Source organism: Oxyura jamaicensis, chromosome 9 (assembly GCF_011077185.1).
Source record: "Oxyura jamaicensis isolate SHBP4307 breed ruddy duck chromosome 9, BPBGC_Ojam_1.0, whole genome shotgun sequence".
In the NCBI taxonomy this organism is placed as follows: Eukaryota; Metazoa; Chordata; class Aves; order Anseriformes; family Anatidae; genus Oxyura; species Oxyura jamaicensis.
The window spans coordinates 10,428,403-10,454,628 of record NC_048901.1 but is presented as its reverse complement, the minus strand read 5'-3'; the positions used below and the strand labels follow the sequence as shown (position 1 = coordinate 10,454,628).

At 48.5% G+C, this 26,226-nt stretch overlaps 1 long non-coding RNA gene across 1 annotated transcript; it reads left to right on the top strand.

Annotated features, from left to right (window-relative positions):
• The first annotated feature begins 2,263 nt into the window (after positions 1–2,263).
• Positions 2,264–25,452, top strand: LOC118171825. Its single transcript, XR_004753415.1, has 3 exons — positions 2,264–3,159; positions 17,928–17,990; positions 24,519–25,452. It is a non-coding gene; the product is annotated as an uncharacterized LOC118171825 (long non-coding RNA).
• The last annotated feature ends 774 nt before the right edge of the window (positions 25,453–26,226 follow it).

The window sequence follows — 26,226 nt, the reverse complement described above, 5'->3', positions numbered from 1 at the left end:
TGCGCTTTCTCATTCCCCTTGGATCCTGGAGCTGGAGGGGAAGCTGGAGGGGCTCCTGCTGGCATCCCCCCTGCCACCCCGGCCAGCCCCAGCCCTGCCCTTTCAAGTGAAGGTGTCCCCATCATTCAGGAGTGTTTTTTGAAGGTCAGCCCTGTGGCACATTCAGTGCAGGTCCTTACATCTCCAGGAGTGTGCCTTGCACCCCAGCTGGTCAGGCAAGCCTGCACTTAGCTGGGTACCGCAGAGATCTTCCACTTGGCCCCTAAATAAATAGATGAGCTGGCTGGATTTTGCTTTTTAAAAGCAGAAAACATGTTAACAAAATGAATGCTGGTGTTTTTTAGTGGAGGGAGCAATCCTTGGGGAGGCTGAGCACAGGCTGCTGGTGTCATCTCTGGGTCCCCAGTCCAGTCTTGTGGTCAAGCAGCCTGCTGGCAGGGCACAAATCCCAAAGGAAAGACCTACAGCCCCACGCTTTTGGGGTTTTATTATATGGAGTGTGCAATGGAAAGAAGTGGCCACCCATCTCCGACAGTTCCCAAATGGACATTTTGCCGCCTGCCCTTGGGTAGGAGAAAGCACCGAGCCCTGGTTCCGACGGTGTTGCCCTGGGAGTGGTATGGGCTGTTGATACTTGGGGTCTCAAACCTCTGGGGCTCACTGCCATGAAGCTCAGGTGGGTTTGGTGTTCAACTCAGATCCTCCACCTTACTCCCCACAACCGGCACAGGGAGCACATGGTTAAGAGGGGGGCTCTGGACCCCTCTTATATATATATATATAAACCCCAGTGCCGAGGCTTGGCTGTTGTCTGCACTGGTAGCTCTCCTTGTGAGAGGTCTGCTGACTGTCCGGCTGGTGAAGGTGGAGGGAGTAACTGCTGTGGAATGATTAGGAGACTTGGTGGCTTTCCTGCTCACTCCCAGTATGATGCTCTGCGCCCATAAATTACAAGCCGATCCCGCACCTTTTCAGTGTAAGCTTTGATCTAATAAAGGATTTGTCAGCCTGAATTGCTACCAGAGTGATTTGCCAGCAATTAATGCTTTCCATTGAAACCGCCGCAGAGGGTGTCATTTATGACAGCAGGCTGGCCTCCGACCTCTGCACGCCACATGCCGCTGCAGGGCTTCGCTGAGCATTGCTGGCAAGCTCTGCGTGGTGCTCCTCTGTGTCTCCCTCTGCTTGTAAGGCTTTGGGCACCAGCCATGAAAGCCCCTTAGGTCAGTGGCTCGTGTCCCAGTGTCCACACGGAGCTGAAGATTCCCAGACCTGACTCCAAGGGAGGCCAAACCACTCTAAAACTCACGCAGCACCGCTCTTGCGGACCTCTGGGTAATGGTGCTTGCCCCTGTGGAGCTGGAAGTGGAACAGGAACATGCTGAGGATGCAAAGACAAGCCATTGCTCCGTAGACGTGGGAGGATTGTTCATATGCTGGAAGGCAGGAACATCACGGAGGAGCGTGCTTGCATTGAACAGCTCCTACATGAGGCTCCTTGAACTTGGTGACACAAGCACTTGTGGAGCAGAGGCCAGGATAAGGGGGACATAAATGTGCTGTGGCCTGCAGTTGTGCAGAAGAGTCACACTGACATACCTGAGCAATGAAGCTGTGCGCAGCTATAAGCTCCATTCTCTTAAAAAAAAAAAAAAAAAAAAAAAAAAAAGCTGAGACTCTTCCTCCGTCTGGCCTGACCTCCAGCTTCTCTACCCTTCATCCTTTGTGAAGATGTGACCTTACTCTCCTCGGGAAGAGCCATCTTGGCTGACCAGGGAACGCACGTTTCTGTCTTGTCAACCTTCTCAAGCACTTCAGAGGGGGAATGGCCATCAATAAATGGATTTTCTTGGCTCAAGCCCTGCCCAGTTGAGTTCTTGGATAATTTAGTGTGCCGTTTCCTGATGCACTGCTAAAATGTATAGCGTGCAGCTGGCGAGAAAGGAGCCAGATCTTGTCTGCAGAGATGGGGTCATGTCCTGCTGGAGGAGGGGGTGTAGCGGTGTGTCACCCAGTGTAACCTACGTGGTGTCCAGCGAGGACTGTTGTTAATTGAATTGAAGAAGACAAATGGCCATTAGCTCAGTCTCCAAAGGACAATAACTGTACTAATAATGAAGCTGAACTCCCTAATACTGATCTCTAGTATCTGTGAAGTTATATAATGGATGGAATATCATTAGGCAGGAGGAAAATGTCCAAATATGGGGGGGGGGGGGGGAAGTTTACAGAATTTGCTGAGATCTGATGCTTGCTGCAAAACTTCAGAGCCAGCTTTTTTAAAGCATGGAGACTTTGAGTCTCATTTTTTATCCTCCTTCCCTTCTTCTTCTTCTTTTTTTTTTTTTTTTTTTTAAAGACAAAATTACATTCTAGGCAATGATTGCAGTGACATTAAGCTCAAGTGATCAAAAAGTGTTTTGCTGCACCAATGTCAGCTGTTGAAGGGACAAGCGCTTGTGATGAATGTTTGATATCTGCCCATCTTGCTTGATATGTATCCCAGGAGGAAGACAGGAGACAACTTGATCAGCTCAGCAGTCCCGCTGGCATTTCTGTGGCCTCTGAAGCCATATTTCTCAAAGAACCTAAGGCCATCTTTGCAGGGGAGGGTCACACTTGATGCTGCTTTGACAAGGAGCCTTTGGCCACGGCTATAGGGCAAAGGAGGTTTTCCAACAGAAAATGCCAATTTGTCATAATCAAACCTTTTTGCAGTTTCTAAAGGAAGCTCAGGTAGGAAAAAAAAAAAAAAAAGAAAAAAGAAAAAAAAAAGGGTGCTTTCTGTTAGTAACATTAGGCTGGAACTAGAGCAGCAAGCAAACCAAGGCACCATCCTGCACGCTTCTGTTTCACCACCAGTCCAAAGACCCTCTGGACCAGGAAGGAACAGTGAACTGGAGCATCCTGAGGCTGGGGACTTGACACATGTGAATGTTATCTCTGTGATAAATTGCCAGGTGATGATGTGATGAATTGTGTTTATCCTGACCAGCTGATGGCCCTGTCTGCTCTCTACTTAGTGCACCACGTGGTGTAGGGTGCTCCCATCAGAAGCACATTCAAGCAGCAGTTGGGAGCTGCAGAAGCAACTGTAGGATAGCTAAAGACACGTGGACTCAAGGAAGAAGTCTCCTGCATTTTTGGGGGGGTTCACAGGTAAATTTGCTTTCCTGGAAGCAGAAATGCTGCAACTATTCCAGAAACCTTCTGCATAGTATTCCGTAACAATCAGTCTCCTGGCTGTATGCTCTCCAATAACATCACCTAAGTGATTTCCCCCCAGGCAATAAGGTTAAGTCATGGGAAACAATTTCTATTTTTAATAACATTTTTGCTAAATATCCTGTCCCTGACTTTCCCCAGAGGCTTAGAATCCATCTGCAATAAGGGGGCTTTAAAAGGGCTTTAATAATAAATATAATACCGCCATTCTTTTATGCTTGTAACTATTCATGCTTGAGTGAATTCCCTGATCTTTTTATGGGTCTGTTGAAATATATTGTGCAAGTCAAGGGCAGGCCTGTTTTTAAGCTTCTTGTGTTCCCCTGCTTTAATTCTTTTTATCTCTAGCTAACAGTCCAGATAATGTGGTCTTGATGTTGTATTTATCCATGCACAATAGCAACAAGGCCCAGGGAGCAGCATGCAACCTTGCTGCACCCCGAGGGGCTGTGACTACCCAGTGCTGTCTCCCAAAGACCGTCAGGGCTCCAGTAGGAGTACTGCACTGAGCTATGTCACCAAGAGACTTCAGCAGCGGGGCGGAGATGTCTACCATTGGCCCTACCTTCAGTCTACCTGCCTTGACTTGGAGAGGAGCTTTAGAGCCATCAGAAATGTACGTCTAAAACAAATAACAACAACAACAAAATACAGTAGCGTCCTTCTCAATACCTTTTCAGCCCAGCCCTATATGCATCCTGCAAAGGCATTCCTTTTGTTTACTTCTAGGGTTCAAACAGCCTGGAGATCTGTGACTTTCCCCTCCTCGTCTAGGAACCGTCAAGAAGCAGATTTCCTCTCTCTGAAGCTGTTAGAGCTCTGAAGGCCTCAATAGCCCTGACCAGCCTCACCTGGGCCCTCCACTCAGCACACTGCTCCACCAGCTCCATTTAATCTCAGATCTGAGCCTTCAGGCCTGACCGGAGCGGTGCTGTAGGTGTGCCTGTGTCATCCTCCAGCAGCTGCTGCAGAGAGAGCCTCTGTAGCTTCTTTCCTTGGAGATTTTTATCATCTGAGCTGTTGCTTTCTGTGTCAGAGCCTTTTCATCTCAGACCTTTCTTCTGCTGAGCAGCCAGGCTGTGTTTCTGCCCTGGATGTGTCTTTGCTCAGCTCTTCCCTGTGAATGAGCTTGTGTTTGCTGGAGCCAGCGAAGCCCTTGGCTGGCACAGCTGAGGGAGTTTGCCCTCTGAGCATGACAGTCAGAAGGATGGGAATTTCTGAACTAATTTGCTGTAAACAATGATCCATAATAGGTCACTTCTCCCTTCAGCAGCTCAGCAATTAAATCTATCAGAGACATGAGTGTAATTGGACTGCTGGCAATTAGCACTTGCAGGCGCTGGAGGAGTCTGGAGGGCTCTTCCAGTGACTTCCATTGCACCACCTTGGATTTTATTTGCCTTCTGGCTGTGCTTTTTCAGCCCAGGAGTCCTTTGCTCAAGGATACCTGGACACCCAAGCGTTTGAGGTGTGTAAACCTGAAGGCTGCTTGGTAAAGAGAAGGTGTGGGGCAGGAAGGTGAGGGTGGACCCTCATGAGGAGAGGGTGGGCTGGGTCCGAGCCCTGCTTGGTGCTGAAGGCAGAATGTTGCTGACAGAGGCTGGCTGGTGCTGGGTCAAAGCAGGGCTGTGACTGGAGCCATTGGTGGCTGTGTTGTGCCTCAGCTTCCCCCCAAAGCAGCAGAGGTTGCTTCGGAGTGAGGAAACCAAGCGGGAACCCTCTGTGGCCTGGCACATGTCGGGTGTCAGAGTGGGGCCAGGGACTGCATCGTGGCAAGTGGCTGGGCTGTCCCTGTGCCCCCAGCTGCTGGAGGTCAGAGGTACAGAAATGACAGCAGTCACTACTATTAGATTCAAGCCGATAATTCAAGTATGTAGAAACCACCTGGGCAATCACAGCATGAGACTGGTGTCCTCCTGGCAGGTATGAAGGGGTTTTGATCATGCCTGTGGCTCCATGACACCCAAGGAAGTAGGATTTATCTTGGGTTAAAAGGGGAAAAAGAACCTTGTTAGAAAAAATACACCAGATACCCCAGAGCTGGGACTAAACATGTAATAAACTTTAAATTCTTGAATGAAAATGTTTCTAATCCCAGGTCAGGAAGCATGAAGGAGCTCTTTGAATTCAATCTGCAGAGCAGAAACTTTGCCAAGATCAGCCTTTGCCTAAAGACTTTGGGTTGGGGCCAAGTTTGGAGGCCGGCTGCCTTCTTGCTGAGCAGGTCTCTGGGGACAGCCTCAGAGCGCCGAGCTGAGGCTTCCAGGAGTGGCCACTGATGTTCGAGGCAGCTGATGTTTGAGGCAGCTCGAACCAGTCACCTTGAAAATCGGGGACTTTCGTATCATTTCCAGTTGGACCATTAAGTATCAAAGCCCATAAAATCATTCATCCTCTTCTGCTGTGGCCTCTTCATTCTGCCTCCCCCTCTCCTTCATGGTAAACTGTTTCATCCAGTAGTGTTTGTCTGAGGTACTTTGGATTTCAGCCACATATATATTATTTTTATCTATCCTGCTATTTTGCTGGGCTGCTGTACATGCAGGATCACTGTTTTATCTGTAATTTTAACAGTGAGGATGTGAATTAGAGGATTTTTATTTCACTTGTGGCTTTCCATCCACTATTGTGTATTAAACCAAGCTTTGCTTGAAGACAATAGTAATAAATATCCTTTGTGTCTTCCCTGTTATAATGTAGTGATCTGTTTGTCTGTATGAGAGAACAGTTCTGCAATATCATCACCCGAAGTCCCCAATATCTCTACCGTATCCCAGTTAATTATATGGTGTTGCTGTTTTGTATGGACCCCAGTAGTATCATTTTGCTGCAGACATTATTCTGGGAGGAAAGTAGACGCTATTAACTTTAACAAACAATTTTTTAAAGTGATCAAACCCACCCAAGTCTGGCTTTCTGCAAAAGTCCCAGGAGAAATCTGTGCTGCAGATGTGCATGCTGGCACTGTCAGCATGAGTGGAGCTGGCAGGATTTAACCAGAGAAGGAGAAAACTTTTCTTGATTGAAAAAGCTTACTTTCAGGGTAACAAAGATGATTATCATCAGTGGCAGATTGTTTTAGGAACCTCAGTCTTCCCCACTGCCCTGCCAAATGATAATATCAGGAGTTTTATGTAAACAAAAATGCATTAATATATAGTTATTGAAGAAATAGAAAGTACTGCTGTTTTTTAGTGAACTAAAGTTTGGAGGGGCCTTTCATTTTTGTCGGGAAATCAAGTCCGGAATGGTTGGAAAATCAAGGAGGCACTTCTTTGCCTAGCTCTCATCATACCACAAAGCTGGGGACCTTCTCCAGTGACAGCATCTCTGGGCAAGCTTGCTGGTCCTTCACTGCAACTGTTTCTGGTTCATGTCACTTCTAGCCTCTTGCTCCTTCTTTCCCTCCTGTCACTGCCTATTCAGGGCAGTGCTCGGGCTGTCCCCTCTGTGAAGATGACAGTCAGAGAGCCGCAGCCCTTGCTCAGAACAGGGAGGCACGCAACACGAGGGAAAAGAGGGATTGGCATGGCTTAGCCTCGGTGTTGTGCAAGCCAGCTGTCTGTTGAAGGGTGGAGAAGCCCTCTCCACCTCTGTGGGAGTGGTGGTGAGAAGGAGACACTGCTGACATCAGGTTATTCAGGGGCAGGGAACGCATGTCAGGCATGCTTTGGAAAACCCTCTGCAAAGCAGCATAGGTGAAGCTTGTCTGACCTGAGATGAACACCACGCGTCAGATCTTCTCCATCAGTCAGTATTTAAAACTTGGCCCAGCTGAGAACTACCGATCATTGTTAATCTGTTCTGTAGCTTTTGTGGAGCGTTTCCATTTACATGCACCGCCCGACCTTCCTCTCAGGCAGAATAAATAACCAATAAATTATTCAAAGAAGCATTTACCATAGGTGAGAATTAACACTTGCATCAGTGCAGGCAATTGGCTCCTGGGTGGGCTTGGCTCTGTTCCAGCTGCAGGGTGGGAATGGGAGCAGCCGGGAGGACCACAGGCTGAGGTGGGACAAACCACTTTGTCCCTGGGAGCTCTTCAGGGCCTTCCAGGCACACTCCTCAAAGGAGGCTTAGGGGACACAGGGTGATTTTCCCAATTTTCCCAAGGCTGGCAGGAAATCGTGATGCCAGGATGAAGTTGTTGCAAAGGAGCTGGAGAAGTAGGAGAGGCAGTCGTGTTCTGTCGTGTTGAGAGAGGATAAGACCTAAGCCTGGAGAAATGCTGACCGTGAAAGAAAACAGGTATCTGCTAGCTCTGGTGGCTCTTGCTCCCCCTTGAAAAAAGGAATAGGCCTGTTTGCAAAAGAGAGGCAGATGAGAAGCTAGATCCTGCTGCATGGAAAGCTAGATGAGGCTGAGAAGATACGGCAGCTGCACCCTGCAAGGCTGTCTTGCATCCAGTCGTTGAAGGTGACTTCCATCCGCTGGTGTCACCACAGCTAACTGTAGCTGTGGGGTGTGGAGGCCTCCAGGGCTTTCTGGCAGCCCTTCAAAGCAGCAACACCAGTGCTGTGCAAGTGGGTGCTGCTCAGGACCTCAGGCTGGTTTGTCAGAGGATGCATGCCAGGAGATAAGTGTGTGTTCCACGATGCAGCATTGATCTGCACATACTCATCTGAGCTAGGGCGCTGCTTGGAGCTGGGTGTGCAGGCAGACAATCCCTCCTGCTGCCGGCTTATCTGGTTTGAGCAGTTTCTGCCCTGATGCTGGCTCCTCGGTGTCATCAACCTCCCTCTCCCAATCAGAAGTTACTGCTGGTTTAGTCCTGCTGGCATAAATGTTGACCTGACTGCTCCTTAACTCACTCCAGATACGTTCCTGGAGTTAAAACGCATGCAAGGGTCACTTGGCACAATGTTCTTTCTTATTTACTCACTGCAGAACTTTTGTTTAAATAACAAAAAATCCATACTTTGCTAACTCATGCTGGAGGCTAAGTGTAAAGCAGGGAGGAGCAGGGGCAGCCTGGCGCAGTTTTTCTCATGGTGTCTGGGTGGCTGTGTCCAAGGGGTGCACCCCAGGTTGGTGTACGGTGCTCGATTCACCCTTCTGGGTGCCAGGAGTGGGCTCCCTCCCCTTCACATCATACTTCTACCAGCAAGGTAGGGGACACCTAGAGGAAAAAGAGCAATGGTGAAACTGCAGCTTGGGGGGGTGGGGGGGGGCTGGGACAGGTGGGAAAACTTCCAAATGTGCCCTGTGTCACTGCAGGGCTGGGAGTCTGGCAGTCACACAGCTGCTGAGATCACCCGGTTAGTCCTAAAACCAATCTCAGGCAGCCCATGCATTGCACATAGGTGTTTCTCTCCAGCTGTCCTTTTTCACTCTCTGTCTCCAGCCCAAGGGCTGGCTGAGGGGGTGGAAAACTGTTTCAGGGTGTGGGGGGATGGATTTTATTTCATCAATGGGCAACAGCAGATTGAAAACTTCCATTTTGTTTGCTGTTAAACCCATTTGTGTCTGAGAAAGGCTTTACTGAGAGACCTTGGATCACTTCTCGTAATGGAGGAGTGCCCTCTGCTCCTCAGGAGCTGCAGGATGTGGGTGCAGAGGGCTTGGACCTCCTGTGGGCCCCAGCTGGTCGGCTCAGGGTCCGCAGCTGAGCCCCATGGGCAGAGACCTGGAGCTGCCTGTCCAAGCCTTGTTGGCTAAATCAGGATGCCTATAGGAAAATGCATCCTGAGCAGACCAAGAAGTGGTTAAAAATCTGATCAACATGGCCATCGCGCTCTGCTGGCAGAAGTCACCCCTCTGTCTTGTTCCTTGGCCTCTTGTCCTTTGGAGAATGCGGCATTCAATTATTATTTTAATAACTTTTTTTTTTAAGGTACTATGCTTGCTTTTCTGATTTCACAGAAGATTTCTCAACTCTTGGGAGCAGCAGCTTATCATGACGAGGTCACCTGCTCACCTGTTTGCTCCAGTACAGCGGTGTCATTACTGGGTTGCTCTCCAGCATATGGCTGCAGCTCAGAAGAGGCAAGAGCCTTCTTCTGGTATCATTTACTTCAAGGATATCCCTGAACTATCTATCAAGAAAATCTGAGCTCCCTGTAGGTGTGGGTTGGTATCTAAGAAGCAACAGGTTGACTAAGGTTGTAGATGTAATGCTGAGCGTGCTTTTCTCCCTGTGTATCAGCCCTGAAGCGTGTGTTGGGTGAATGGAGTATTTTATTTCTTCAAAAGGTTTGGGCATTTCATGTGGCACTGCTTCGACTTTTAGGGGGGAAATCATCAGGGCGTTTATTACAGCTGGCCAGGAAAATCATCCTGCCTGCCTGAAGTTACTATGTAATTCCGATAGTATTTCAGGAAATGTTAATATGGTTCTCAGAAGAGGCAGCCCAAGGAGATAGGAACGCTGAAATATTCCAGGAGTCCATTGTGAAACAAAGCACGAGGGCTTTACCATGGAGAATCTCTTCTCTAAACCAACCCAGGTAACTCCAGAATAAAAAGTAGCTATTAATATTAAAGGCAAGTGTTACCTGGTGCTTTAGTCCCCACTGAATTCAAACACTGTTGGAAAGCACAGAATTAAGAGGGACTGTTATGGCAGCTGGAAAAGGAAATATCCTACGTGAACCAAAGTATGAAACCTGAGGAAAAAATGTCCTGTTGGTGCTGTACCAAAGTCCATTAATTGCAAACTTTTTTTTTTTTTTTTTTTTTTTTTTTGAAGGAACAGGCACTTCTGTAATCCTAGAACAATCCTCTGTGAAAGAGAAGCCTCCCTTTTTCAGAAGGACCCTACAATTTTGCAAGGGGTGGAAATTCTCCAAAACACCGGTAAGTGAATTACACTCTTCAGAGTTCTCAGGTTTTCTTCCCAAGGACAGCATCCCCTTACCAGTGCAACCGCACCAGTGCTGCTCCCAGACCCCTTCCTGGCTGGCCGACATTGCCAAGTGGGTGATTTTCTTGCCCCCTGCCTCAGTTTCCCCATCAGCAGACTGGAAGCAGTGGAGACCAACTTAACCGAGCGAAACCCACTGAGGCGAAAGCAGCAGTATCTATTGTCAACCTGAAACTGAACAAGTTGTTTGTTTCCAGCTAATCAGCAGGTAACATAAAAGGTCACTATGGTTGTAAAAGCAAGATGCTATTTTAGGCCTAAAGATTATTATTAAAGTGGAAATGGAAAATAACCTGAAAAGAGGGATTGAAAACACAACACAAATGTTACCCATATTTCACTGAAAACAAGAAATTGCTCGAGTCTTGACAGCATCCTTCCTCCTACAAGGATGGATTTTTATAACAGTGCATTATTAATAGTCACATCAATGCATGACTCAGAGGAGAGACTATCTGGTAAATAGAGGCTGGTTGGGATATTGCCATGTTACATTAACTTTATTTCTGTTGGGCCACTTTTTCCACCAGTTTGGGATTATTCTCCTTTCCTTGTCAATAAGGATGTTTGAAGTCATTTCCGCAGAAAGCCCCATTTGTTCTCAGCATTTGCAGTAAGTCCACGCTTTCCTCAGAATGAGATCCTTTCTCCGTCTCTACAAGTGACCACAAAGTCTCCTTGTAGGTGAAAGTCTCCTTGTAGGTGAAGGGCTTTGGTGGCATTCGGGAGGGCTGTGCTATGGCCACCGATGTCACTGATCTCCCCAGTGGGCTCAAGTCCAAGGGAGCAGGTGCCTTTTGGGGAGTTGTTCTGCCTTCAGGGTTTCTGTTAGAATTGAAACGCTTGCTAGACACCAATCTGTCTTCCATCTAGCTTTTTCTGGCACTAAACAAGCCATTCCTGTGGAAGCAGCCAGAAATTAGCCGCTTGTGTTGGAAATAAGGTGTCAGGATGGCTGTAATGACTCTGGTGCAGAAGGTGCCAGATGCAGGACTGCGTCCTGGCTCCCCCCAGTCACTACCTTTGCCAAGAGGAGTAACACCATGCTTTCTTTGCAGATTACTTATACTGCAGCACTGGCTCGCCTGTAGATGCTGCCCAGTCTCGGGACGTATTGCTTTCAACACAGCCGGAGGCGCAGAGAAACAGGCTGTTGGAGTTGTAATTTGTAGGTGTTTTGGAGGGGTGCTTTTTGAGATGAAGATGCCTGAGTAGTTTGGATGCCAGCGCTGCCATGGAGCTCCTCCGCTGTTGAATAGCTGCTCTCATGCCTCTGTGCCCAGGGAGCCGTGCACTTACACAGGCAGGTGGAAACCCTCCCTTGGCAAACATGTCGAGGGGCTGGTTCTGCAGATGCCTGCCACCAGCTGCAGTATGTCCTGCTGTAGGTAACGCTGCTGCCTCCTGACATGATTAATAGCGCTAAGCCCCGAGCTTGAGTAACAGCTGTTGCCACGATCAGGCCTCCAAATGAGGTGCCAAATAGCAACGAAGCAAGAAAGCCCCCAAATCCCAGCGAGGCCAAAAAAAAACAACCCAGGGAAAATAATTCTTGTTTCTGTGCCCTGGGGTGTAAATCCAGAAAACCTCTGTGCATCAGCAAAGTCAGGCCAACAGCGTGGGTTTTCACCCTGGATGCTCAGGACCCTTCAGAGCTGTGGGTCCCGGTGGCTCTGAACAAGGGGGCAAATCCCTACCTCGCACAGGCTGCTCGTGCTGCAGCACTACCCAGGGAGCTGCAGAGGCTGCCTGTGTGTAACCAAGGTGTTTGCTGAAAAAAACAGGTGTTGTTTCTGCTGCTGGATGTGAATGCTGTGAGCTGTCATCTTGGCTTTCTCTTTTTTTATTATTTAGAAGACAGAACAAATACGAGAAAATGAACTGCAAATAATGACTAACAGCACTTCCAGTCCAAATATTTGCTCACATAATCATGTGGAAACTTTGAAGGCTTGTGAATGGTTCTGGCGCTGCTTATAATGCAGCTGGGCCCAAAGACAGTTGAGATGCTCCTCTCCCAATGTCAGAAGAGCCTAGAGAACTGGGAGCTGCATTTGGGGCTTCTCCCAGGACCTCGGAGAAGTGGGGTGATGGAAAGTCAGTGCAATCCGAAGATGTAGTGGTGGATGTGCTCTGTGGCTCATTCTCAAATGAATACATTTTAAAAAGCTTGCCTCCCAGGTGTAGAAGTGTTTTGTTTGTTTGTTTGTTTGTTAATTTTTTTTGGTTTTAAATACAATATTATGAGTAAAAAGGTTTTAAGATTAGGAAACTTAGATCTTTAAAATGAATGTGTCATATACACATCCCTTCAGATCGATGCTGCAGCCCCAGGAATCGGTGTCTCCCTTGAACACATCATTTGACACCTCTTTGCTTCCAGACAGGACTGTGCTTGCTCAGGGTGGAACGGCGTTTCCCAGATCTGAGACTGAGGCTGAAATCAATAATACAAATTCATACTTTTTTTTTTTTCCCTAGTTTGAACCCTTAGAAGCTATACCCAATCTTCTTCCAGCCATGCAGTTAGGAGCAGAAAGGTTGTGGCTCCTTGAGCAAAATAGCACAAACTTGTTTATTTCAGCGCAGGCACAGACGTTTCATGGCCAACGAGGGCGCAGAAACCACAGCGTGGGGATCTCATTTGATGGTGTTGCAGCTGGCTGCATAGCCTGCCACGGGAGCTAGGTGAGTACCCAGCTACTCAGCCTCTGGTTCCTTGAGAGCAAAGCAGCCAGCCAAGGGCCAGTACCTGGTGGTTTAAGCAGCAGCAGCATAATATACAAGTGAAGCAAGTTCCTGTCTCTTATGGCCACACTGGCTGATTTTTTGTCTTTCCCTATTGTCACATTCACGAACGTACTAGCATCAGTCTTGGCACTGTATTTAGCTGTAAAATTGTACTTTTTCTCTCCCCCCGCCCCCCATATTTGTAGCCACTGGTCAGGTGTGTCTAAAAGAACAGGACATGAAGCAACAATTCAACAAATGAGGTGCTCAGAAGAGCCTCCCTGGGTGCTCGTGGCATGTCAAGAGGTGCCTGGGTTCAGCAGAAGGCTTGAGCTGCTCCTGCCCAGCTGGTGCAGCAGCAGCAGGCGGTGTCAGTACGTTGTGAGAGAGCAAGTCTCCTCCCTTGGGCGGCTGAATGGCGTGGAGCTGGGGCACGCAGCCACTGAGTGCCCTTCCCAGGAATAATTCTGCACTTGCAGGATAGCCGAGCCTCAAATGCAAGGTTTTGGAGCTATTTTCACTGAATATAATTAATTATTTGTATTCATGTAATTAAGGAGGTGCCATTAAGACTGATACAACTAGCGAGGTGGCATTTGGCATTTAAAAAATGCACGCAGTTCAGGATGTGTTGTCATTAGTGGCCAGGCATCTCATAGCCATTAAAATATCAAGAGATCTTGTGTGGCACTGGGTGCTGTTGATTTGTGATCAAATCCAGCGTGCAGGTAGCAGGTGGCATTTCTACAGTTCCTGCGGGGAATATGTCCCAAAACGTCAAATTAGATTATTCTGCTCTTTCTATTAGTGAAAAAATGTGTGAGAAAGGGACTGAGGGAAGAGGAGGAAGGAGGGGGAGAGTGTCTTTGCTATTTTAAAGTTAATATTTTAGCTTACAAGTGTTAAGGTGGCTTGCCAAAATTAGGAGCCATTAAAAACAAGAGTCATGTGCAAAACTTGTTCTCTCCTTGTTCCCACTGTTTTCTTTTGGTCAGTTCCCAAACTTTCATTTGAGACACATCCTTCCTAGACAAAATTACTCAGAACCTGTGCAATGTTCAGAGGAAGTTTTTCCAAAATGTGCTTTTGGAATGAAGAATTCCTGACACTTAATTCACTATTCCTAAATTAATGCTTCCTGGGGAGTTGTTCCCTGGGCAACCCGCTCTAGGTGTACCTGCTTCAGCAGGGGTTTGGACCCAGTGGGCCCCTAGAGGTCCCTTCCAACCTCAGCCGTTCTGTTATTCTCTCACTCTATGTATCCTCCTTGTGACTAAACCCCATTTTTCTCCTTCAGGGATTTTCCTCAGATGTCCTGAAGCCACCACCAGTCGTGGCCTTACAGGGGCTGCCAAATGTGCCTGGAAGCCGCATCCATAGCAGTATTGCCAAATTCACTTTTAAATGGAAGGGACAAAAAGTAAAGCCAGCTATTCCTACCTGCAAACAGGGCTAGCTCTGCTAATTGGGATCTTCTCTTAATTATTAATGCATTAATTCTGCTGGTTGCTTTAAGTTGGGGAAAGCTTGTTTCTCCACCCGTACTTAGGAAATGATCATTTATTGCCACTGGCTGCTCACACGTGGGCTCATCCCAACAGTTAATGCCAGCAAGATACTGGTGTGCTGCTGGCCTGCCCTTTCTCCAGCATCCCTGGGCGGCTGTTGTTTATGTTCCTTGCATCCAGGGTGTCTTGAAACAGAGAATGGTTTATCTCTGATTTTAAAGAGGCTCGCTGTATTACGGCCCGTGTACAGCGCTGGCGAAATCTGACGACCATTAATGAGATTTGTTCAGTCTCAGGAGCTGGGCTGACAGATGGGGCAAGGACGGTGCCCTGGGCATTGGCATAGCTGGTGTGGGGAGAATAATTCTTGTGGGTCCCTTTCTGCTTGTGTGAGCATTTTCAGAGCATCTTTATAAGCCCCAGCCTCTCCTCTGCTGTATTATTTTTGTTTGTAAATCCCAACTGAAGAAGGATTTTGGCTCAAACATAAAGCTTCCTCTGACCTGAGCGGCACAGGGCAAATCTGGGATCAAACCTGCGAAGTGAAATGGGTTTATTACCCTTATAAATTTAATCCGGAGCTTTTAGTGCAAGTAACCAACTACCCTCCAAAGTGATTCCGCTTTAAGGCAGAGTTTCCCAAGCTGCAGGTCTTAGAGACGTGATAAGACTGAAAAAATACCAAGGAGGGGCTGGACAGCCAGGTCCCAGTCTGCTGTCTGTGGAGGTGGAAGCTCTCCACCCAGCCTGGTAAAGCTCCCTCAGCGAAACCATGATTTCACAGAGGCATGTGTCTCCCTCTCCTTAGGGAAGAAGGGAGGTTTGCAAAGATTTCCCAGGCTCATGCAGCTCCCCCCCCACTGACATCCTCAAAACGAGGAATCCACAGGAGATGTTTGGCTTCCTGCTACCAAGATAAACATCAAGTCTGATAAACCCTACAGTTATCCAGAGTTCTTTAGAAAGGAAAGAGCTCTTATCCCTCGCTGTAAGGTAATAGATACTCACTGTAACTGGTTTGGTTTCCTTTCCTAGGAGAAGACGGTGAGATGCTTATGTGAAGGTTGTGTCACCGGGGGCGTATGGCCTTGTCCTGCAGGCACCACGGAGGCTGGTCCCTGGGTGAGGTTGGCAGTGACTACACTCCTGCTCATCCGCAAAGCTCTCAAGCCCACACACGAGCATCGCCCATGTCCTGGCTCACCGCAGTGACCCGCTGGGTGCAGCAAGGGTTCTGGACAAGCACCAGGTTGTCCCCAGCTTCATCCCCTTTTGCCTTTCCATTTCCTTTTTTTTTTTTCCCTTGCCCTACTCCTTTTCATTCATCTCCTCTCTTCCCTTGGCTAATTCACGCTTTTCCAGGCGCTTTTTATCACTGCCACTGTTTCCCCCGCTTGCCCTTGATCCGTGGTGCAGTAACAAGGGTGTCGGTGGGGGGGTGGCAGATGGTGGCGGCGGCGGGGCCGGGCCGGGGCTCATCCATCACCGCCGGGCCAGTGCTGGAAGGGCTGAGCCGAAGCAAGGTAATTGTTGGCGGAGAGGAGGCATTTTTCACCGCTGACGAGGAGGAGAGGTGCGGGGTTGTGCTAATGCCACGGTGAAGGATTAATTCATCATGGTTTCTCTTTTTTTTTTCTTTAATTCATCCCTTCTCGATCAGCGCCGCAGTCCTCCCAAATGCCAGGCAGCTGGGAAGTCTCCAGCTGAAACCTCTCCGCCGAGCGGAGCCGGTGGGAAGCAGCCGAGACCAGTGCTACTCTTGTCATTATCATCCCCATCACTGAAGTCAAAGGGTCAAAAAACTTCCACTTCCACCCCCATGGACTCTATTTTGGGTTCTGGTGCTGCGTGCAGCAGCATTCATCTTCGTTATATCCATGGCGTGCCGTCAGCACGCAGACAGCATGACTCTGCGGAAAGGCAGATGCGGTTCGCCGTGAGCCAGTTGTTCTCCCATTTGCACGTCCTGAAACAAGCTTCCAGCAGAGAGGGACACCTGGACAGGGGCTTCACTCTGCAGGGTCCTAGCCAAGAAACCCCCAGAGGCAACATGTGTAGTGCACAGACTCGCAGGCTGGATGCAAACTTAAAAGCAACTGCAGTGTGGAGAACAAACATTGCACACAAAAAAAAAATATGTTAATGGAGGGAAATCATCTCTCTCCTTCTGTTTTGTTTTAGACACTCAGCCAGTTCTGAAATAACTGGTTAAAATTGAGAAAATTTAAAAGGTTTTTAAAATGATTTCTGTACTCTTAATATTTCGAAAAGTGAAAATCTTAGCCAGCTGAACAAAACTTTTTCCCATTGAAAATTTATGCTTAGAAAATAAATTTATAAGAGCAATGTATAAGGCATTGTAATGGGAATTGGTAGGAATACACCATTCTATACTGCAGTAAAATTTAATTCTGGGTGATTTCAGTTGTGATCTCCAAAACAAATCCTGAATGCAGCTGTCATCCCAAAAATGCATCTCCGTTGGAAAGCAGTTCTCACATGGCTTCAAGCAGGTATTTTCAAAGGCTTTAATTCATCATATGCCGGCTCTACTGCGGATCAGTCACGCCGCACGCGGGAGGGTGGGCATTCACCTAGCTTCAGCCATTCAAAACTGAGGTTTTAAGCCTAAATTTGCTGTTGTGGTTCCCTGGTGATTCAGGGGGAGGTTGGCACCAGCCCCTCCTGTGGCTCCCTCAGGCAAGATGCTCTGCGTGCAGCTGACCGTGGTCAGGGGAAGGCACAGCTGCTGCCCGGTTCTTGCTGTCCTTCCCTCCATTAGGCTTTTTTTGCTACCTGCCCTATCAGCACTCTGTTTACACTATCTGCTTAAATACATTTTGGCCAGGGAACGAAGTGCTATTCCCCTCTGTAAACACTTGATTTAGCAGTACTTTCCTTTGACTTGCTTTATTATGACTTTTGCTTTGCCCGGGCGATAAGTTATTCATTATGCACAGGCTGCAGAGACAATTGTATTCGTTCCTCTTCCTGCTTGTGCAATATTTTGACATTTCCCTGTGTCTGTTGGAATTCAGTCCTGTCTTTAAATAAATATCTTGCCTTCCCATGGGAAGAGCTCCAGGAGCTCCTACCTCGATGCAGCTTTCCAGCTGTCTGAGTTTTCTTCATCCGCATCTTGGGTGATAAAAATGCAGAGGAGCTGCGTTTTTTTGTTTGTTTGTGGGATTTTCCCTTTGTTTTTAAGGTGAAAAAGAGCACACCAGATGAGGGTTCCAGCAGTTTACACCCACCAGCTTCTATGTTTTGTTATCTTTTAGCCAAAGATGTTCAGTTTTCAGGTCAAACAGCAAATCGCAGTTTTCCAAAGGGGGGGGATAGGGTAGGGTAGGATAGGATGGGATAGGATAGGATAGGAATCCCCACGTTCAATGAAATGCCCTGCTAGGTAGCAACTGGGGGAGATTTTTCCAACCAAGGACCAAACCAAAAGCAGTACACAGAGTGAGGAAGACAGAGTTCTGTCTTTCTCTGCATTGTGGTTTTGATGTTTATGGGACTTGCTGATTATTCTTTGTGAGATGTTTGGATTTGGTGACTGTCTTGCAGGAGTTAGGAGTGCTTTTCTTTCAGCCCAGGTTTTGGTGTTTCCTAAGTACCTGGAGGGGTGTTTCAAGGCACATTTGAAGTACAGGAGGGAGGTAAGGGGCACTTTTAAAAAAAACACTCTCATCTACCAGAGCTTGCGAAAGCCAGCCCAGCTGCGAAGTGGGAAACGCTGCTCCTGTCTTCCCATATTTCCAAGCCAGGTGTCCTGTGGAGAACCAGAGTATCAGCAGCAAAAGTCAATTTGTGTCAAACTGATCTCATTGATTTAAAAAAAAAAAAAAAAAAGCCAAATCACCATTAAATGCCTCAAAAGCTGGAATAAGCCAGGCAGCCTGCAGAATAAGACATTGTAGCAGATGGGGCTGTCTGCTATGGGTGATGGCGCAGCTATGGAGGAATGCCCAAGGACAAGGTCAAATTATGGTGGTTAGTAATACCCCAAAAAGCCAGACAGTGATGATTATCCAGCTCAAGTATTTTTGGTGGCAGCTACTCCCTGCCCAGCACACCAAGGTGTTTCTTCTCTCCCATTTTTAAATTTGCCTTCCTTTGTCTCAAGTTCTGATACCCTGAGCCAGGGCTGTTCCCACCTCCCCAGGAGCATCTTGCACCTTTCTTGTCACCTGGTCAGCAAGGTGTGGGTCCTCCAGTGATGCAGGTGGGATACTTTGCAGATGGACTTCCACTGTGCCTTACCCCATGCATATACTCTAGCTGAGGTGCTGCCCATCCAATCAAACCCATAGGAGAAATGAAGATAAAAGTGGCTTTTCGGCAGCCAAGAAGACTAATTATGGTTAGGAGCCCTGATGGTGCCGTGTATTTTGGATGGTCTTTTAAATATCTGATTTTAAGCTTAAATTTCAGCTTCACTGTGGACAGGTTATCGCGCAGCTGCCCACTGTAAAGGTCTTGTGCTTTCCCTGAAGCATCTGGCTGCAGGAGGAGATGGATGATGAGCTGGGTGGACCTTCTGCCTGCCAGGCCAGGCCCTTGCTAGCACCCTGGGGATGAGCCGGAGCAGACAGCAGAACACAAACAGTTTGCTCCAAATTGCATTTACTGGCAAACCACCATGTTAGGGATTAATCTTGTTACTCCCCAAATGTCAGCACTCCGTACATTTGAAAGGGGAAAGAAAAAAGTCCTTGTCCTCATTTTAATGCCTAGCCTATGTTGTTGTCTTAGCCCTACTCCCTTCCAATCCTTTTATTAAAACAGGACCTGATGATTTTCAGGGAGCCCATATGGTTCTCGGTAGCCAGCCGCGCTGACTGACGCTCTCGGAGCAGAGGGAGACGTTTACAAGTGTGCACGCCCGACAGCAAACCCTAGGGTGGTTGAGCCTGTGCTATTCCCATACCCTTAGCAGCCCACACACAGCTCTCAGTTGTGCTTTTATTCACATTTTGAGCTCGTGGCTTGCCCAAGCTGCGCAGCAAGGCCATGGGCCAGCTCATTTGAATGTGAGCTCTTCCCATGCCGTTCCCACCATTCCCAGGCTGGGAAGGACGTCTCCTCTTGCAGCAAACACAGAGGAAAAGGCTCTGTGGTATGTGATGGAAGGCTGATATTTCATGCCACCACCCAGATAACTCAACATGAGGCAGTAGGGCAGGCGCGGCTTTGTGCTCAGGCCAAATTGAAGATGTTTATCACAAGACCCAGCTCTATCACCCAGGACTGCTCAACGGTGGATGGGCGCTCACAAATAGGGTCGCTAATTCAGGGTGAACTTGTGCAATATAGATTAGCAGGTTCCTATTTTTTTTTCTTTTAAACTGGTAACTTATAAGCAACAGGTTCATGTTTCGCCTCACATATGCCTCACATACTTGCCTTTTGTTGTTTTGGCTAAAGCTATCCTCCCAGGACCCCCTGAGCACACCAAGCAGCATATGGCCTTCTACTTGCTTCATTTCCAGCCCTCATTTTTTCCCACACTAAACCAGACTTTTTCAGGCAATACTAATCCCTGGTGCCTGTCACTGGTAGAGAAAAGCATTAATAACTGCAGTTATCCTGGAAATATCTGTCACCCACATTTGTTTTTTGTTTCCCTTTGGGTAATCATGCTCCAGATCTAATTACTGCAGAAATTTCTTTTGCTCCACCGAGCAGCATTTTGGGTTACCTCCCCGGCTGGTTGTAAGTTAACTCCACCGACTACGGGAGTTCCGTATTGATGTGCATCAGCTGAGGACCTGCTGCTTCGCATCTTTATTCCGTGTGTGGCTTGGGGTTACAGAGATGATGGAGACTGATGGCTTCACAAAGCCATGGGACCGAGATTGCACTAAGGCAGGGCTGGCTCTGAAGTCCAACAAAGTCAGGGAGAGACTTCCACTGCTCCAAGTGGGCGGGGGATGAGTCGTTGGGAGAGCAGAGGAAAGGGGTCAGGATGTTTTCCTGTAGGCTCCTGCTTTGGTGCAGGGAACCAAGGCAGCCTTAGTGATGGTGGTGGCAGCTCTTGTGCCATGGGGAAGGTGTCATGGGGGTGTCCCACCACTGCACCCATCAACCGCTGTAGCAAGGGCAGTGTTTGGGACCTACCACTGGAAAGACACGGTCTGAGCTGGATGGTTTCTCCTCCTCCCTTTGGCTGACTTGCATCTGTGAGGTGAAATGTCAGGGATGTGGCTTGTGAATGCGTGGCACGGCAGATTGCAGGTACCTGAGGAGTGCAAGTACCAGCTGACAGGCACTGCTCCTGCATCTCCTCAGGTCTTTTCTGGATCAGCAATGACAGGTTGTCGTGGTTTAACCCGGCTGGCAGCTAAACACCACACAGCCGTTCGCTCACCCTCCCCCCTCCCTCTCTGGGATGGGGGAGAGAAATGGGAAAGTGAAGCCTGTGAGTTGAGATAAAGACAGTTTATTAAGATAGAAAATAATAATAATAATAATAATATGTACAAACAAGTGATGCACAATGCAATTGCTCACCACCCGCTGACCGATGCCCAGCCCAACCCCGAGCAGCCGGCCCCCCACCCCGGCTAGCCACCCCTATGCATTGTTCAGCATGACCCCATAAGGCATGGAATACCCCTCTGGCCAGTTGGGGTCAGCTGTCCTGGGTCTGTCCCCTCCCAGCTCTTGCTGCACACCCAGCCTGCCCGCTGGCAGGACAGAGCGAGGAGCTGAAAAGTCCTTGGCTTAGTGTAAGCAGTGCTCTGCAGCAATTAAAACATCAGCATGTTATCAGCACTCTTCTCATCCTAATCCAAAACATAGCACCCTACCAGCTACTAGGAGGAAAAATAACTCTGTCCTAACTGAAACAAGGACACATGTGCATGACAGGACCAAAGCGATGTCCCATGGGAGCACCCTGGCTGCCCACTGAAGGCTTCATGCAAGAACTCCAAGAACCATCATGGGCTGTGGTGAGCCAGCTCAGGCCCCTGCTCGCAGGGAGAAACCCCTCCTGCCTCAGCCGTGCATGAAGGTAGCCGGGACGGGCCTGGAGGGACCCTCCAGAAGTTACCTGTGCCTGCAGGTAGGGCTGAAACCAAGCCACACGGGTACAGCTGGGTCTGGCCAACCACCCCCCTGGGCCAGCACACCCGAGTGAACCCTCACAAAACCTGTCCCTGGCTCTCCAGAGGCACAGCAGAAGCCAACATCAGTGCTCCAGAGTGTAAGGCCAGTTCGGGGGAGAGAGTGGTGCTCATAGGGTTCTTCATAGAGAAATTCCCAGTGTCCCTGCTGGCTGAAAACACCTTGTTCTTAGTTAGAACCATATCCTATTTTCTGGCACGTGGGGACTGAGGCACACAGCACCGTGCGGCCTTGGTGTGCTGCAGGGCCGGGCACCAGCCCCTGGTCTGGGGCTGTAAGTCTGGAACGAGCTCTACAGCAGCCCTAAGTCAATGGCCTGGGGAGATTTCCTGGCTTAGCTTTAGCAGCTGAGGCTGTTGGGGAGGATTGATGGTCAGGACAAAGCTCACGAAACCGATCCCACTTACAAAGACTAGAAAAAAAAAAGAAAGGATATATTATCCACGAGAGGGAAGAGGGAACTGTTGAGTGTTGCTTGTTTCACTCTTCAGCGGTGTTCAGGGCATGAATGGAGAAGAAGGAGCTGTTAAGAAAAAAAAAAAAAAAAAAGGCAGGGAAAAGAGAAACAAAAGGGAGGCAAGATGCCTTGTCTTTTTTCCTTAATTAATCTAGGAAGGTGATGACAGGGTAGGATGAGAGATGGGAAGTAAATGCTCTGCTAACAGCCCTTCATGAAGATCTCTGGGTTTGACAAATGAGCTCAAAGCCACAGGGCCGGGAACCAGAGCTCCGCCAGCACCTCGGGACTGCAGCGGTCAGAGGGGAGGTGCGGAGGGGCTGGGAGGAGAAAAAACCCTCAGCCCCCTCCCGAAGTGCCCCCGGCTGCTTGCTGTCCCCATCACTCACGTTCCTCAGGCTGCAGAGCGAGAGCCGCCTGCTGCATCGCTCGTGCTGGCTGTGGAGAATGCAGAAGCTCCATCTTGCTCCTGCCGTGGGTAATTTTTATTGCTGTGGACAAATTGCTGGATCGTTTTGTGCTTCTAGGTGGTACCAATCCCAGCCTGCAGCAGAGAGGTGTGAGAATAAATGCAGGGAAGGCTATGGGTATATTAAGCATTACTAATTCCAGAGTTTTGGGGGGTAAACTAAGAAATAATTTGGTAGAAGGATGGGATGGGATAGCGCAAAGTAGAATAATGTAAAATATTTTCTGTAAGCAGAAAAGCTTGCACTGTGACACAGGAGGGATTACTTTCTCATTTCATCATAACTGTTTTTCTGGAATTTTGATTTTGAGACAAATACCAAATTCCAGCTTTGGGTCAGGGATTCTAGGCAGAAAAACAGCAAATCCAAATTTCTGGAATGGTGACTTGTTTTTTGCCTTCCCAGAGGCTGGAGACCATGCAGGAGATGGCTTCTGCCAGTGCCCCAGAACCACCAGGGACACGTAGAAGTTACTCCCCCCAAGACAACCCAAGCCATAAACTTTATTGCCCTATAAAGAGTGATCTGCAACATCAGAGGCTTTTCAGGGATCAATAAAACCAGCGTTAGCTAAATCGACAGCAGGCACTATCCCCTTCCCCCAGCCTGCTCCGCCTTTCACTTCCAATTATGCTAAGTTGGAACTCCGAATTTTGGGTGAAAGCCAAACTGCCAATCCCGTAATCAGTTATGAACAATGTGAGCAACGTCTGTCTAATCAGTAAATGACCAGCTAGTCTGGGAGGCTCCTATAATGGTGCTAAAATAACCGCCGGGTTGGTAATTATTCATGTCTGGAAAGGGAAGAAGAAATCCCCTTTGGGAAGAATTGGTCCTGCTGGTTCAAAGGGCATCAAAACCTGGTGCAACACATTTCCTCGAGAGTTAGCAAGAAGTGCAAGAAAATGGGGAAATGGGAAAACTTTGGGGGCATGGTGGGGTCAGCCGTTTTCAGGGACACGAGTCCTCTGACCTCTTGGCATCAGGTGCGGGATAATCAGAGCAGTGCAAGCTTGACGGCGAGGTACAGCCTGCACAAAACCATTTTTCCTGAGGGCACCATGCTGTCAGCCCATCCAAACACCTGAAAATTCAAGCACAGGCAACAAGCAACCCCCTGCAGCGAAGCAACTGCCAACGCGCACGGGTTTCAGCTTAACCAGGGCATCACTTAATAGGTGTGAAAAGCGGCTGTGTGCAAAATGCAAACATCTATCGAGGAATGCCGAGCTTCATTTAGTGGCGGGGCAATGGCAAATTGGGCAGAAAAAAAACAAGTAAATAACATTTACTCAGAGGTGTTCTCGATTGCAAGGCTGTGCAGTGAGATGAGCGCGGGTGGAAAGCGCTGCAGAGGATGCTCCTGCTTGCAGCGCCATCGTGGGAGGGGTGTTTTTGGGTAAACCAGAGGCAATCCCACTGCTTTTCCTGGCTCTGAGCATCCCTGCAGACCTTGCACAGGTCGAAGGACTCGGTGAGGTTTTTTGGGGGAAACACCCCACTTTTTCCTTGCTGTTGGGGTGGGCTCCACCACCATGTACACCCATTGTGAGCATGCAGGAAGAATTCCTAACTTCATTATTCACCCTCGAATACATATCAAAGCCTCTGTCTGCTTTAATGCCTTTTCTCATCTCCAGCCAACCATCATCAGTGCAGGTAAGAATACCAACGATAAAAAATTAAAAGCTACAATAAACATTATTGATGTCATTCCTAACGAGACAGAGAAAGAGAAAGAGGGGATGCTGCGGTGATAAATATCATCTGTCAGCAATAAATTACAGCCGTCATTAGGTTTCTACAGCGGGGCCTGACAAATTATTTTGTGGAAGTGCATGCTTAGCTGCATCTTACACAGTCTCAGCCGTTGTGAGGCTGCACCTTAAAAAAGATCAATTGAATTGATTCTGTATCGAGCTGGGACAGGAGGCATCGTGCAGGAGCAGTGCTCAGCGCTGGGTACCGCTGCCGCCCCGGGGCTGCATCCAGCTGGGCTGCTTGGGCAGGATAAGGAGCGTCACTGGGATGTTTTGTAGGGGCTGGATTTGCAGGGTTCCCTGACCCCATTTTCTGCAGAACTTGAGAATTAATGCTTTTTTTTTATTTTATTTTTTTTTTCAGTAAAGGATATCTTCCTTGGACACATGGAGGAGATGCCCTGAGAGCACAGGCCGTGCTGTCCCTGGAGACCTGCAGCCCCTTCCTCACGACCTGCTGCTTCTCCTTGACCTTCGGGTGATCCCATGGTTAAAAGCAGCAGGTTTGATACACAGCATGGTGCAGGATGTGTCCATCCCTTTGCACACTCATGGCATCCTGGCTCTAGCTTGGCTTCCAGCTCCTTTCTTGCTCTTACATCCCACGCTCTGCATTTCATCCAGCCTCGGCGCAAAAACTCCTGGAAACACCTCGTCCTGCGCCTCGTGCGCAAGCGACCCCGGGATTGCCTCCGCCACAGACTTCATAGACCTCAATTTGCAGAACAACAGAGGAAAGGGGGAAAAAAGAGCATGTTGTGGTGCGGTCTTTACAAAAGCCATTCATCCCGGTGCTTTTACTAACAGGCATCAAATGAGATTCCTGCAGTAGATGATTTGTTTTGTCCTTCTCCTGCTGGCTCAGATTAATCTCTGCTCCTGAAGTGGTGGTGTCATTTCCCGGAGACGTACGGCAGCAGGAATCGCGGAGCCCCATAAATTCGACTCAATTCAGGATCCATCCGTCTTCCTCTGCGCTCTCCAGCTCCGCGCTCTCTGCAGGGCAAGGGCAGCCCCGCAGGTACCGGTGCGCCCGCCTGTTTGCAGGCTAATAAATAAAAAAGCCTCAAGATGGGAGCGGCTGGAGCAGAAGAGGGATGCTTGTGGTCGAGAGCAGTTTGCCTTCTGCTGCCTTCCTGCCTCTCGGAACATTGGAGGGGCCAGACTGTGGCCGATGGAGAAGCAGCAATGCTGGGATCAAACAGCAACATGAATGTTTAAAAATGTACAGAAGCCCACTTAAAACTCATTCTGCCAGTAAGCTAATGACTAAATTTCTCTGGGTTTTTATTCAAATGAGAGCTGGGTTTGATAATTTTTCCCCACTGATGGGCTTTTTCTGTGAAAAAAAAAAAAAAATGAAAAAGAAAATGAAAACTGTCTTGTTTGCTGTGAAGGGCTCAGGAAATCTTTTCCCACCACCTTCTGGTCAGCTCCTGGGCATTTTGAGGCAATTTTTTGTTTTCTGTACCTCCTCAGGTATGCCCTGCTTTTCCAGCAGCTTAAAGCAGGAGCCCCCATCCTGATGTGCTTTGCTGCTACGCTGCCTCAGTCGAGAACAGGACCAGGGCTTTGGAGCAGGGTGCGAGCACAAGGAGATGGAGTGGGAGCAGGAACAGGACCCCCACCACCTCTGGGTCTGTGTGCTGGTCATACATACACTGAATGCCTAGAGAGGTATGTATACATGTGCACACACACATACATACATTTATAGATAGATACATCATACCTGGGTAATGAAATGAAAGCTTGGAGGAGGCAGCAGCACCGCTATTAATTATTTATTGAGCCCACACTGTGAGAAGCAGCGTGCAGGCATGAGAGCAAGCGCAGTGTGTCCCCTAAGGAGCATACCAGCTCCATCAGAGGCAGACAAACCGATTCGAGAGCTGCGAGGGCTGGCAGGAGCCCGACAAGGCTGTAGGAAGGTGATGAGGCTTCAGCGCTCCTGAAAATTTGGTTATTTCTTAAGCGGTCATCAGCATAATGCAGCATCGACCGCTGTGTTGCTCCCTCGCTCCCAGAGCAGCCAGATGCTGCTGAGGATGGAGGTGACACTGTGACAGTGACACGG